The sequence below is a fragment of the Leuciscus leuciscus genome (assembly GCF_965113295.1).
Source record: "Leuciscus leuciscus genome assembly, chromosome: 1".
NCBI classification, from domain to species: Eukaryota; Metazoa; Chordata; class Actinopteri; order Cypriniformes; family Leuciscidae; genus Leuciscus; species Leuciscus leuciscus.
The window spans coordinates 21,458,138-21,470,339 of record NC_138725.1 but is presented as its reverse complement, the minus strand read 5'-3'; the positions used below and the strand labels follow the sequence as shown (position 1 = coordinate 21,470,339).

Below are 12,202 nucleotides of genomic sequence, written 5' to 3'. Positions count from 1 at the left end.
CTGGGCACACCAGCTGGTGACTGAGACAGAACACAAGATTAAAGGTGCACTATGGAAGAATTTTGCAGTAAAATATCCAAAAACCACTAGGCCATTGTTATATATTTTGTTTATTTGATTACTTACAATATCCCAAATGTTTCCAACTACTTGTAAACCGTGAGAAAATTGCGATTTTAACAAAGGACGTGTGAGGGAGTCGCCAGTCAATGCCAGTGCCGGCCCGTGGGGTTGTGGGGCCCTAGGAAAGATCATGAAGATTGGCCCCACCGGAGTAAAACACTGTCATTACACTGTTATGAAGGAAGAGAAAGCACATTTCAATATTTAAGTTTATAAATGTGTATTAAGTGTAGCATTCAACATACATATGAATAAATATTTACATGAAACTCAAATAAATAAAATAAAATGTATGAATTGTACATAAAAAAAGTATATATATATATATATATATATATATATATATACACACTACTGGTCAAAAGTTTTTTAAAGATTTTTTATGTTTTTAAAAGAAGTCTCTTCTGCTCACCAAGGCTGCGTTTATTTGATAAAAAACAATAAAAAAAATAATATTGTGACATATTATATTTTAATAATATCATTAATAAAATAGTTTTCTATTTTAATATATGTGATGCGATCTGGGAAAACCCACCACATGGTGAAATTTTACCGATTACAGGTGTTAATAACTTGATACCATATTAAAGCTGGTTCCTAACCTTTTCCAAATCAGTTTTTATTTATTTCAGCGTTTGTTGGTAACAAAAGTTATGGCTATCTGAAGTCTGTTGATCGCTATGATTTCCAGGAACGAAATTTTGAGAAAAACGGGTTTAATTAACTGTCACGTCCTGGTCCTGCTAGCTGGACGATTGGCGCACTTTTTTTTTTTTGGACTTTTTTTCCGTATCACTGTTACGCTGTTAAGCCTAATGGGAACAGTGTTTGTGCTGCTTTGTGCGGTTGTGTTTCTGTTTCCTTTATTCACCTTATTCCGCCCCGCCCACTTTTACTTCTGTCCAGTACTTCCGTTGTAAACCACCTTCCGGTTTAGCGGACCCTCATTCAATTTCGAGGAGAACTGCAGAGAAGTCTCACTGATAAAATGTCACATAAGATAAGTTAATTTATGCCAAATGTGCTATGTACGTGTGTACCAACAGCACAGCAATGCACTGTTTCTCGGGGTAATTTTTAAACGACTTTTAGGTGTTTATATGACCCGTCTCTGCCTGTCTGATCGCAGCCCGGACGATGTGTAGGGTTTAGCCTACATTAGCCACACACATCTAATGTTGTAATGGTCTCACTACAGGACACATACACATGCTATACCTTGTTTGAAAGCTATGGTCCTCTAGAATTCAGTCGCTGGATTTATTTTACAGCCATTACTTGTGTTAGAGATCAAACCATAAGAAATTGCAGCTAGCAGTTAGCTAAGCTAACGTTACCCTCTTGTTCATCTAGTTGAGGCTCTACTTTCTTTCTACACCAGTTCGTGGCTATTTTTTTCTCATCTGTTGGCTATACACTGCAAATGTATCTGGTGATTAAGCTGTGGTGTAATAATGTTTCAAACTTTACATGTAGTAGTGTTTGTGCACATCTTCATAACTAAGTAATAGCTATTAGAAAGACACAGCTATTAAATAATTTGATTGTGGCATTGTTTCAAAAGCTTCAAGTGAAATGTGCTTTAGTACGTTGCAGCAGTTGTTAATAACCATAGGCCAACGCATTTGGCTATAATATTATAGTCTATCTACTTATATCAAGACAGATAACAGATTGGACCAGGGCAAACAAAGCGCTAAGTAGCTAAACCAGGAAGTGAGATTACGCGGATGGCGCCACCCAGTGCTACTTCCGGAATAAGGTGAATAGGTCACGTGACATCCCGCCGACTGCTGACTGTGGGTGGGGCAACCATAGACATGGGGCAACTGCTTTAAAGACGCCTTGTTTGATATCCGCTTCCTCTCTCACTCTCACTTCCGATCAGCTTCTGGTGGCAGACGGAGCGTGCTCCGAGGTGTCTCGTGTGCTCGGCACGTTATGCCTCTTTATGGAGTTTCTCGTGTCGACTTCATGATCGTGTTTCATAAGCACGTTCCCGGAGGGGAATGCACGTTCTGTTAGATTTAGTTTATAACTTTATTTAGAGCTGGTGGTAATTGGTGATGGGTTTTCACATGTTATTTAGTTTAGGATTAGTTAGGGTAGCAGTCAGAGGACCCGGAAGACTCACGGAGAACATTGTCTTTTGTTTTCGAACGGGGGGTAGGCAAGTGTTATTTCTCCGGTAGACATGTGTGCGCAGGGTTTTCTTTCTGTTTGTTTTGTTACTTTCTTTTACCACCATGCTCTGCTTATGACAAATTATTCATCATTTAAATCATTTATAAATAAATAATTTATGCACTGTCACTGAATCTCTGTGGTCTTTATATGTTATGATGTTCCATTTTAATTCATTTGATGGACACGTAACAATCACATATTTTAGTAATCATCATAGATTAGGTATCATTCGAAAGCTTATGAACTCAAAATTCATCCTGTGAAAACAGTTTTGAAATTGGATGATTGAGAGGTGAGCAAGATCTTTTAAGCAAGCAGCTACTTCAGACTCCGTTGTTCTCTTGTGCTCCGCTCCGCTTCTCACGATAACGTAAAAAAAAAAAAAAAAACCTTGCGTGCCATTGTAGTTTTCACAGGAGTGGTGGGAAATGGACATTGATATACCTTTATTCTGTTATGTGGTTTATTTTGATAGGTGAAATGTCTTTGTAGTGTTAAGAGAAGAAAATGTGCGGTCCTTCACGCAAGCTCTGACCCAGGCGTACGCACAAAAACGGGTGAAATGAGAAATGGCGACACCGTCGGCAGATGGAAGAAACACGTGAAAGTGTGTGAAACTGTAGACCGTTGTGTAAAAGAAATGGCAATACTGCCTCTCATAAATAACATGAAGACTTCACAAAGCAAGTCTTACAATTAACAGCCTATACACGAACACCCGTTTGATCGATCTGCAGTGTAAAACAAACAAAATCAAACAAAGACTACAACAGAAATGCAAATTAACACATTTGCAAAAAGAAAAGTGAAATATGTTCTGCAATAATATTGGCATGATATGCAATTCATCCTCATAACACATCTGTAGCTTGTCAGATGTAATCAAATTGATGGTAATAAAATGCCATGATGCCGTCACAATGCGTAATGACGTGAGTGAAGTTACGTTTCTTGGTTTTCTTCTCTGTGTTTGCCATGATTTCGTATCGATGAATATTAACTTGTGGGCGTTTCACGGACTATTTATGGGCAACTATGGGCGTGACATGAAGCCGCAAAAGCTGCGCTACATTTAGAATTGATTGTGATTTATTAAGAGAAAACTGCGTAGGATGTGCGTGCGCACGGTTTTATAAATCCGAATATTTCTGTGCGTACGCACGTCCTATGTTTCATCTGTACGCCACTTATGACGCAAATCCTACACAAAGTTTTATAAATGAGGCCCCTGAAGCCAAAAATTATCCTTAATTTTGTATTTATTGTCAACGCAGTGCGGCAGACAGCAGACCATAGCAGGCTGTACCTGTCCTGCGGCAACTGCAGCAGCCTACCAGTGAGCCCCGCGTGACGTCGCGCCCTCCACGCATCTTGCCCACCAGAATGGGTGTGGCTAGCGTGTATAAAAGAGGGCTCACAGGTTGGAAATCTGATTTTCTGGATCTTGAGAAGCCGCCGCCGGTGAATTCAGCGACCAGTAAGCCTAGGAAGCGTCTGGAGAAGCCGGCCGTCTTCGCTGCGTTCAGCCAACCGTGCCTGCTACGCCATCCGGCGGCATATCCTTTTTCTGCTGTGTGTGTTCGCCCCGCGACACACACTTTCTCTCTCCTAAAACAGCGCGAGGCGTTTTTCTAAAAACCTGCGGGGCCTCGCAGAAAGAAGCGCCACTCTCAGAGACCACCGGAGACCGTTGTGGCAACAAGAAGCTCGCCGGACCCGTTCCCTCGAGCTTCTCTTTCTTCCTCTCCGCTCCCCCTCCCGGCCGCACAGCCGGCGGCATTCGCCAGCGCCGCCGCCGCTTCAGGGGATGAGGCAGATGAACGGGAAGAGGACAGCTGCTCTATCCTGGCCTCTAACAGCGAGGAATGGTCCACTCCCTCCTCGTCAGTCCAGGAGGCCGGCGAGGATGCGGAGCTTCTGCGCCTTCTCACCAAGGCCGTTGACCAGCTTGGCCTCAAGTGGTCACCGCCTGAACAACCAGCGCCGAACAGGCTCGATGGCTGCTTTCTCTGCCGCCGACGCCGAGCACCCGCATCAAGGACTGCACTTTTCCTGTCAGAGCTTCACGCAGAACTCTCTAAATCATGGAACGCTCCATTCTCCACGAGAGTTTCCTCCCATACCTCAGCGGCGCTCTCACAGGTTGACGGCGCCGCCGAGAAGGGGTACAATGCCATTCCCCCCGTGGAAGAGGCGGTCGCCCTCTGGATGGCGTTCAAAGACTGCCCTCCCGTCTAGAGCTTGCAAATAGCTTAGTGTCTGGTTATCCGGCTCACGCCGCATGTGTTTCAAGTGTAGGAAATGTGCCCACGTTTCTGTGCTCACCCCTACACACAAGCACTATAAACCCTGTGTCTCTATCAGAGCCCACTCCCATAAAGCAGAAAAAAGCCGCTCGAGTGTTGAATGTAGGTCACGTGTCCACAGCGTGCTCACCGCTCACACATACTGACGAACACTGCACCCCCGGCGCTGCTTTCGTGCGCCGTCCCTCACACAATATGTTCCCAGTCCAAAGCCACCGGGACAATGTGTGTAAAACGGCCAGCCATCTCTGTATGCAAGCCGCCGTATTCAAGCACCGAGAGCGCGCCTACGAATCAGGTCCCGAGCCCGTGCATCACGGCTATCGGAACCCGGAGGTCATTCTGCCCTTAGCTGTACATGCGAAAGCATGGGAAACTATTCCAGGCGTGTCAGAATGGGTGCTGAGCACAGTGAGAGAGGGCTATTCTCTGCAGTTCGCTCGCCGTCCCCTGCGCTTTCATGCGCGAACCGAGACGAGAGTGAATGAGGAAGTAGCACACCTACTTCGTGAAGAAATAGCGAAGCTATAGAACCGGTACACCCTTCTCTGAGCGAGGCAGGTTTTTACAGCCGTTATTTGCCGTGATCAGCCGTGCCCAAGAAGGACGGAGCTCTCAGACCAATTTTAGATCTGAGATATTTGAACAAAGCTCATATGAAAAGACCGTTCAAAATGCTCACAACCAGACAGATTCTCGCGCAGATTCGCCCGAGAGACTGGTTTATTTCCCTCGATCTGAAAGACGCTTACTTTCAGATCCAGATAATACTCCGTCACAGGCCATTCTTGAGATTTGCCTTCGATGGTCAGGTATATCAGTACACCGTCCTGCTGTTCGGCCTGTCTTTAGCACCCCATACATTCACGAAGTGCATGGACACGGCTCTCGCTCCCCTGAGAGGTCAGGGCATGCAAATTTTGAACTATCTGGACGATTAGCTGATTCTAGCACAGTCAGAGGAGGAACTTATCTCTCACAGAACAGTGCTTCTCAGCCACCTGGAAAGCTTGGGTCTCACGGTCAACTGGACCAAGAGCTCGTTACTGCCCAGTCAGTCAACCTCTTTTCTGGGCTTGGAACTGGACTCTGTGGCAATGACGGCCCGGCTGTCGATACAGCGCACGCGTATCCAACACCTGGCCGCATCTTTCCAGCTGGGCATCGCCGCACCCCTGAGAATGTTTCAGAGGATGCTGGGTTGTATGGCATTAGCTGCAGCAGTGCTTCAGCTGGGTCTGCTACATATGCGCCCTCTACAACGCTGGTTGAACGCTCGTGTGCCTCACCGAGCCTGGGCGTTCGGCGGCATACGAATCAGAGTGACTCAGAGCTGCGTTTCAGCACTGAGACCCCGGTTAGCGGCCGACTGGTCCCAGCGGGGAGTGATAATGGGAGCCATTTCGCACCGCAAAGTTATCTCGACAGATGCATCCAACTTAGGTTGGGGCGCTCTGTTCGAGGGCAAACCGGTCTTTGGCCTGTGGTCAGACAAGGAGAAATGCCTCCATATAAACTGTTTGGAGATGATAGCGGTGGAGAACGTGCTCAAGCACTTCCTCCCACATATACAGGATCACCACGTGCTAGTCCGTTCGGACAACATGTCTGTGGTGTCCTATGTGAACCGACAGGGCGGTGTCAGATCCAGAAATCTCTGCAATCTGACAAAACGCCTTCTAGTGTGGGCTCATGACTCGTTGAATGTCGGTCCAGACAGACTGTCCAGAGACAACATTCCCCCGGGAGAATGGTCCCTGCACCCTCAGACAGTCCAGCTACTGTGGCGCCTGTTCGGCAGGGCGGAAGTCGACTTATTTGCGTCAAAGGACAACGCTCATTGAGGTTTTTCTCAAAAAGCGAGGACGTGCTGGCCCAAACCTGGCCCAGCCGCCCATGTATGCTTTCCGTCCGATCTCTCTGTTACCACAGGTAATAAAGAGGATCAGGGAAACACGCCACTTAGTGCTCCTCATAGCCCCGCGATGGGAGAGCCAAAACTGGTACCCAGAGCTAGTGAGGCTGTCGCACTCGCCCCCGTGGCCGATCCCGGTGAAGAGAGATCTCCTCTCTCAAGCCGGTGGATCGATCTGCCATCCCCATCCAGAGCGCTGGTCACTGCATGCGTGTATAATCAACGGATACCCGCTGATCTGCCAGAAGGGGTCATAAACACGATCACGCAGTCTACGCATCTAAATGGTCAGTGTTCACTAAATGATGCGCCACTAGGAGCCTGAATCCACGCATATGCGGGGTCTTGCGGGTGCTCTCCTTCCTACAAGAGCTGTTGGACAAGGGCAGGTCCCCCTCCACGCTCAAAGTATATGTTGCGGCTATCGCAGCGTTCGCTGAGACGACGCGCAGCCATGCAATAGGAAGAAATGAGCTCATCATCCGCTTCCTTAGAGGAGCCAGGAGGATAAACCCCCCGCGGCCCCCCTCGGTTCCTATGCGGGATCTTTCTTTGGTCTGAGAGGCCCTGAAAGCTTTCCCCTTTGAACCGTTAGATTCCGTGGATTTGAAATACCTTTCGCTCAAAACCGGTTTTCTGATAGCTCTGGCATCAGTGAAGCGCGTGGGGGATTTGCGCTGTCTGTCAGCCCCGAGTGTCTCGATTTCGGACCTAACGACTCTAAAGTCATCCTCAAACCGAGACATGGTTACGTCCCAAAAGCAATTGACACTCCCTTTAGGGGCGCAGCTCATCTCCCTGTCGGCTCTGCCAGCATCCGATAGTGATGATAGTGATAACCTCCTATGCCCCGTCAGGGCGCTGAGAGTGTACATCACTCGCTCCGCCGCCTTTAGGCATTCCGTAACCTGCCGTGTCGCGTTACAAGCTTATTCGCTTCAGTCTATGAAAAACAGATTTCCAGCCTGTGAGCCCTCTTTTATACACGCTAGCCACACCCATTCTGGCGGGCAAGACGTGTGGAGGGCGCGACGTCACGCGGGGCTCACTGGTAGGCTGCTGCAGTTGCTGCAGGACAGCCAATGAGCACGCTCGTACAGCCTGCTATGGTCTGCTGTCTGCCGCACTGCGTTGACAATAAATACAAAATTAAGGATATTTTTTGGCTTCAGATCTCGAGAAAAGACAACTTAACCCGTAGCGTAGGCAACTTACGCAATACGAGAGAACCTCTCGTAAGAGAACTCTAGAATGATTGTAAGAGATTCTTCACTTAACTTGTTTAACATTACATTACTAATTCCGTCCTGTCCTGGAGTTGAAGCTTTAGTGTTTTTAATGCCCTCTTTAACTCTGAATATGAAAAAGGCACATCTAGAAAACTATTTGTTACTCTCTTTTTTCCTAAAATAAATGGATGCTCTTTTAACAACTTCTCCCTCATCAAGACAACTTTACCCGTAGCGTAGGCAACTTACGCAATACTCGTTCCCTCTTCTAGAGAGAACCGAGGTTACGTTAGGTAACCGAGTACGTTTTATAACAGGGTATGGGAAGAAGGGATTTTACCCAAGAGCATAGGCGGAGTTTGACATTCGAGCCAGGGGGGGGGGGGGGCAAAAAAAGAAAGAAAAAAGAAATCATCGTAGCAGTTGGGACCTGCATGGCCTATCAATTGGGAAACTCAGTAGTAGAACATATTATACTGTCCTTGCAATGAGTTGCTTCCTCAAAGCTCGACAGTTAGCTAACAGTGTAAAATTCTCCTGAAGAAAACACAAGGCATAACTTTTCTTGGGTTCCACGAAGACTTTACTTTTCTTATTATACTGTAAAACTGTAACAAAGAGCAAAAGACAAAACAGAAAAAAGATCAAACCAATACAGATACCTAAAGTACACAACTTATAGCAACAGAAATGCTGAGTCATAGCTAATAGCTATGCTAACTATCAATTTAGTCATTTGATATGAGAAAACTCCAATAACCCAAAGATATGGGATAAGATAAGTACAATTACTTTTAACATTTTTTAGTAATATGTACAGTACTTACGGACAAATAGTATCCAAGGCAACAATGTAAATAGAAAGAAATGCAGCAAAAGAAAACAGCACTGGCGCTCTGCTCTGCAACTAAATTGTTATGGAAATTTACTAAACTAAAGCTACTGCTGCTTGATAGCCAAAAGGGGGCACTGTTGCGTACACAATTATGATGAAAAACCAAACTCTTAATTTACCTTAGAGAGGTCAAAACACATATGGACAAAACAAACATGCTAAATAAACACATATTTATTTATAACCCAAGAAAAAAACATTACAACAATACAATCATATTTGTAAACGAGTAGAATTTCGCATAAACAGCCACTTGACTTCGCATCACATCTTCGTTGGGACACAATTAGGATCAATGAAATGTGGACCACTTTTGCACTGTTAAAATATTATCTTCAACCAAAAGGAAAAGATTTTGAAAGTTTTTCTTTCCTTTTTTCAAAACACATTGTGGCAATGAGAGTGATTAAAAAACAAGTTATATTTCGCATTTTGTTGTACTGAAACATTTAAAACATTTTGAGACACAGGAAAAATGAACAACTTTTGAAACATATTGAACAGCAGTGTGTTGAGTTTCTCCAGCTTAAGCAGTTATTTGGCAGAGAAATAAAACTTACAGACCTAGACATTGTCCAGACTAGTGCAACAGTAATTTTCGTTTTTTTGCGTCCTGCATATGCGTCGATAATGGTCTTGCAAATTTGCATATCGTCATCATCGGTTACTGTTGTTTGTGTTGTATCCTTAGATCCTGATGACTGACTATTTGCTCCCAATGCTCCCCCTAACCCCCCCCCAATTGTATAATTGGATTAAAGAGTTTTCAATTGAAAGAAATATTAAAGATTGGGGAATATATATCAAGGAGAGGAATAATTGAATGGAACTCCTCAGGGTAGTATTATAAGCCCTCTGTTGTTTATTATTATGATTAATGATGTATTTGCAACAATAGATAAGAATATAAATAAATCGCTGTTCGCGGATGATGGAGCTCTGTGGGAATGTAGAGTATATTAATAAATATACTAGTAATATTAATAAATATATACATATTTAGAGGAAAGAAGTGAGATAATTGAAGAATTTCAGATGAAAGGTAATCAACAATTAACATTAAAGATGATTTTAAACTCAGTAGAAGGGGGTATACAGTAATAATAATACAGTCTTTAAATAGAACAAATTCGATCTATAGAATATAGATAGGCTATTAGTATTATTATGTTTAGTATCATTATCCCTGATATCTGGAATGTGATGGGCTTTGGCTGGAGATGGAGGAGCTGAACACGCAGCGACACTGAAAGCTCCAGCCCGGATTGTTCTGGGAGTTGTGATATATTTGCTGAGTCCCAATTCGCATACTATCCATCCTAAATAGTATGCGAAACTAGAATTAGTACGTCCCAAATCGTAGTATGTTGAAAATGAGTATTCCAAAGATACCCGGATGGTCTACTATTTCCGGTTAGAATTCGAAGTGCAGATCAATGCACACTCTAACGGCTAATATTGCCCACAACCCATTGCGTGCGGGAGGGAGGAGCTTTGTGGTGATGGTGGTATCTATGGTGATGTAAACATGGCAGCCGGATGCAGCCGTGGAGATTCGCCCTCAGTTTCTAAGTGTAAGAATTCAAATGTTTAACCCTTATTAAAGTTATATTTTATTGTCTCGTAATATTAATGGGGTTATGTTGTGCCAAAAAGTACCGTGTTTATCTTGTAGGGTTCGATGAAATAAAAAGTACAGTGTATTTCTTCTGATGATTCTGTCTTAGATTTATAAGTTACCTTACTATAAACCCTTATGAAAATAAACACCTTTTACTACACTAACCATAGTTTAACCACACTGACTTATTTGTAGTAATACCGTGGCTGTACAAATGTTAACTTTATCAGTCCAACCTAAGAAACATGGTTACTACACTTTACTATTAAAAGCATGGTTCATTTTCATTGGGGTATTTTTGAGTATTATACATAAGTATAAAATACGTTAAACAATAGTTATACTATAAACTTTAAATATTTTAGCTTTCGTTACACACATTGCACATGAACGTCAGAACCAGCCGCCTCACAAACGACCTGCGTTTGGTTGATCTACGACGACAGCCTGCTTCACTCCTCAATTTGTTAGGACACATTGTAAATGTATTTTGGAAAAAACTATGAGGAAAAAAAGATGGGAATAGTAAATACAGTTAAATTTGACATAAGAATGAATGAAATGTAAAATGTTTTGTTAACAGTCATGGTGTGCGTAACTAGGCAACCACGTTCTCGTTCACGTAGCATGACGTCATCGAAGTATGTCCCAGAACGTGCATACTCTTTTGCTGCGATGTGTATCACAAGATGGCTACAGTGTGAGCGGGTGTATTCGTACTCGTCCTGGAGCTTGGCAGTTTGTGATGTGAACTTTACACATATCTTTACCTAACTAACGAACCAGTTCATCACGCTTACTTAATATAACACGGAAAAATATTTTGTGACTCTTTGTGTGCAGTAGTCCTCTACTTATGGGCAAGAATCACAACAAACGGCGGAATATGTCACAGCTAACGTTACCTGATGACATGGACTCATGCGGAAACGGCACCTCTTCAATCAAATCATCGCCTTTACCTCCGACCCCAAGCAAAAGCCCTCCATCTAAATTCAGAGCAATCAACAACGACGACTCAACTACTGGTATCATCCTCGAGAAACTGTCGTCGATCGAGAAGGCTTCGCATGCCACTGCTAACGCCTTGGAAACTCTCACATCAACGGTACAATCTCTTTTAAATCAAGTATCTATCCACAGTGAAAAAATACAGAAAATAGACTCAGGAAAATAGAGACAGGAAAGCTTAAACAAGAAAACATCCAGTTGAAATTGAAAATGAATGAGATGCAACGACACAGTAGGCTTTGGAATTTGAAAATTCATGGATTAAAGGAGGCAGACGATGAAAACATTCGAGAGCTAGTCATTGACGTTCTCGCTAAAGTTGCCCCGCATATCAGCGACCATATTCCCAACACAGTCGACATAGTACACCGCTTGGGCGCGAAAAGGAAGGACGGCTCTCATCGAACAACAATCGTGCGATTCTCCATGAGACACTATCGAGACCACGTCTGGAGAGCAGCGAAGAACAACGCATATCTTCTCAGCAAGAACCCTGCGCATCACTGAAGCCCTCTCCCCAGACGATGCAGCAGCTAGAGCCAAGCTCTGGCCACTCGTCAAAAAAGCCAAAGAGGAAGGAAAGAAAGCGTCTTTCAAGGGCCCCCGTGCGTACATCGAAGGCCAAAGAATTACACTGGAAGAGTAAGCGTAATGAAGCTTTACTGTTATGATGCTGTTCACTGTAGCTAGACTCTAGTAGCCTAAAAAAAAAAAAAACGACAATCACCTTTTCATTGTTATGCCTTCTCTTGTTAGGCTAAAACCTTGACTGACTGAACTGTTCACTTATGGTTCCGTTTGAATACGAAATTGCACTAGAAATGTTCTGTGTTTACAAAATTATTTAGATATGGATCTATTATTGGTAAACAATATTATCCCTGATGTTTGAATCTATTTCTGGTTCGAAAA

At 43.8% G+C, this 12,202-nt stretch overlaps 1 protein-coding gene and 1 long non-coding RNA gene across 4 annotated transcripts in view; one reads left to right on the top strand and one right to left on the bottom strand.

Annotated features, from left to right (window-relative positions):
• Nucleotides 1-12,202, bottom strand: part of LOC309503063 — a 182,259-nt gene that overhangs the window by 115,343 nt on the left and 54,714 nt on the right. The window lies entirely within an intron of this gene.
• Nucleotides 1-12,202, top strand: part of LOC309499143 (uncharacterized protein) — a 156,678-nt gene that overhangs the window by 99,910 nt on the left and 44,566 nt on the right. The gene's annotated exons all lie outside the window — the stretch shown is intronic.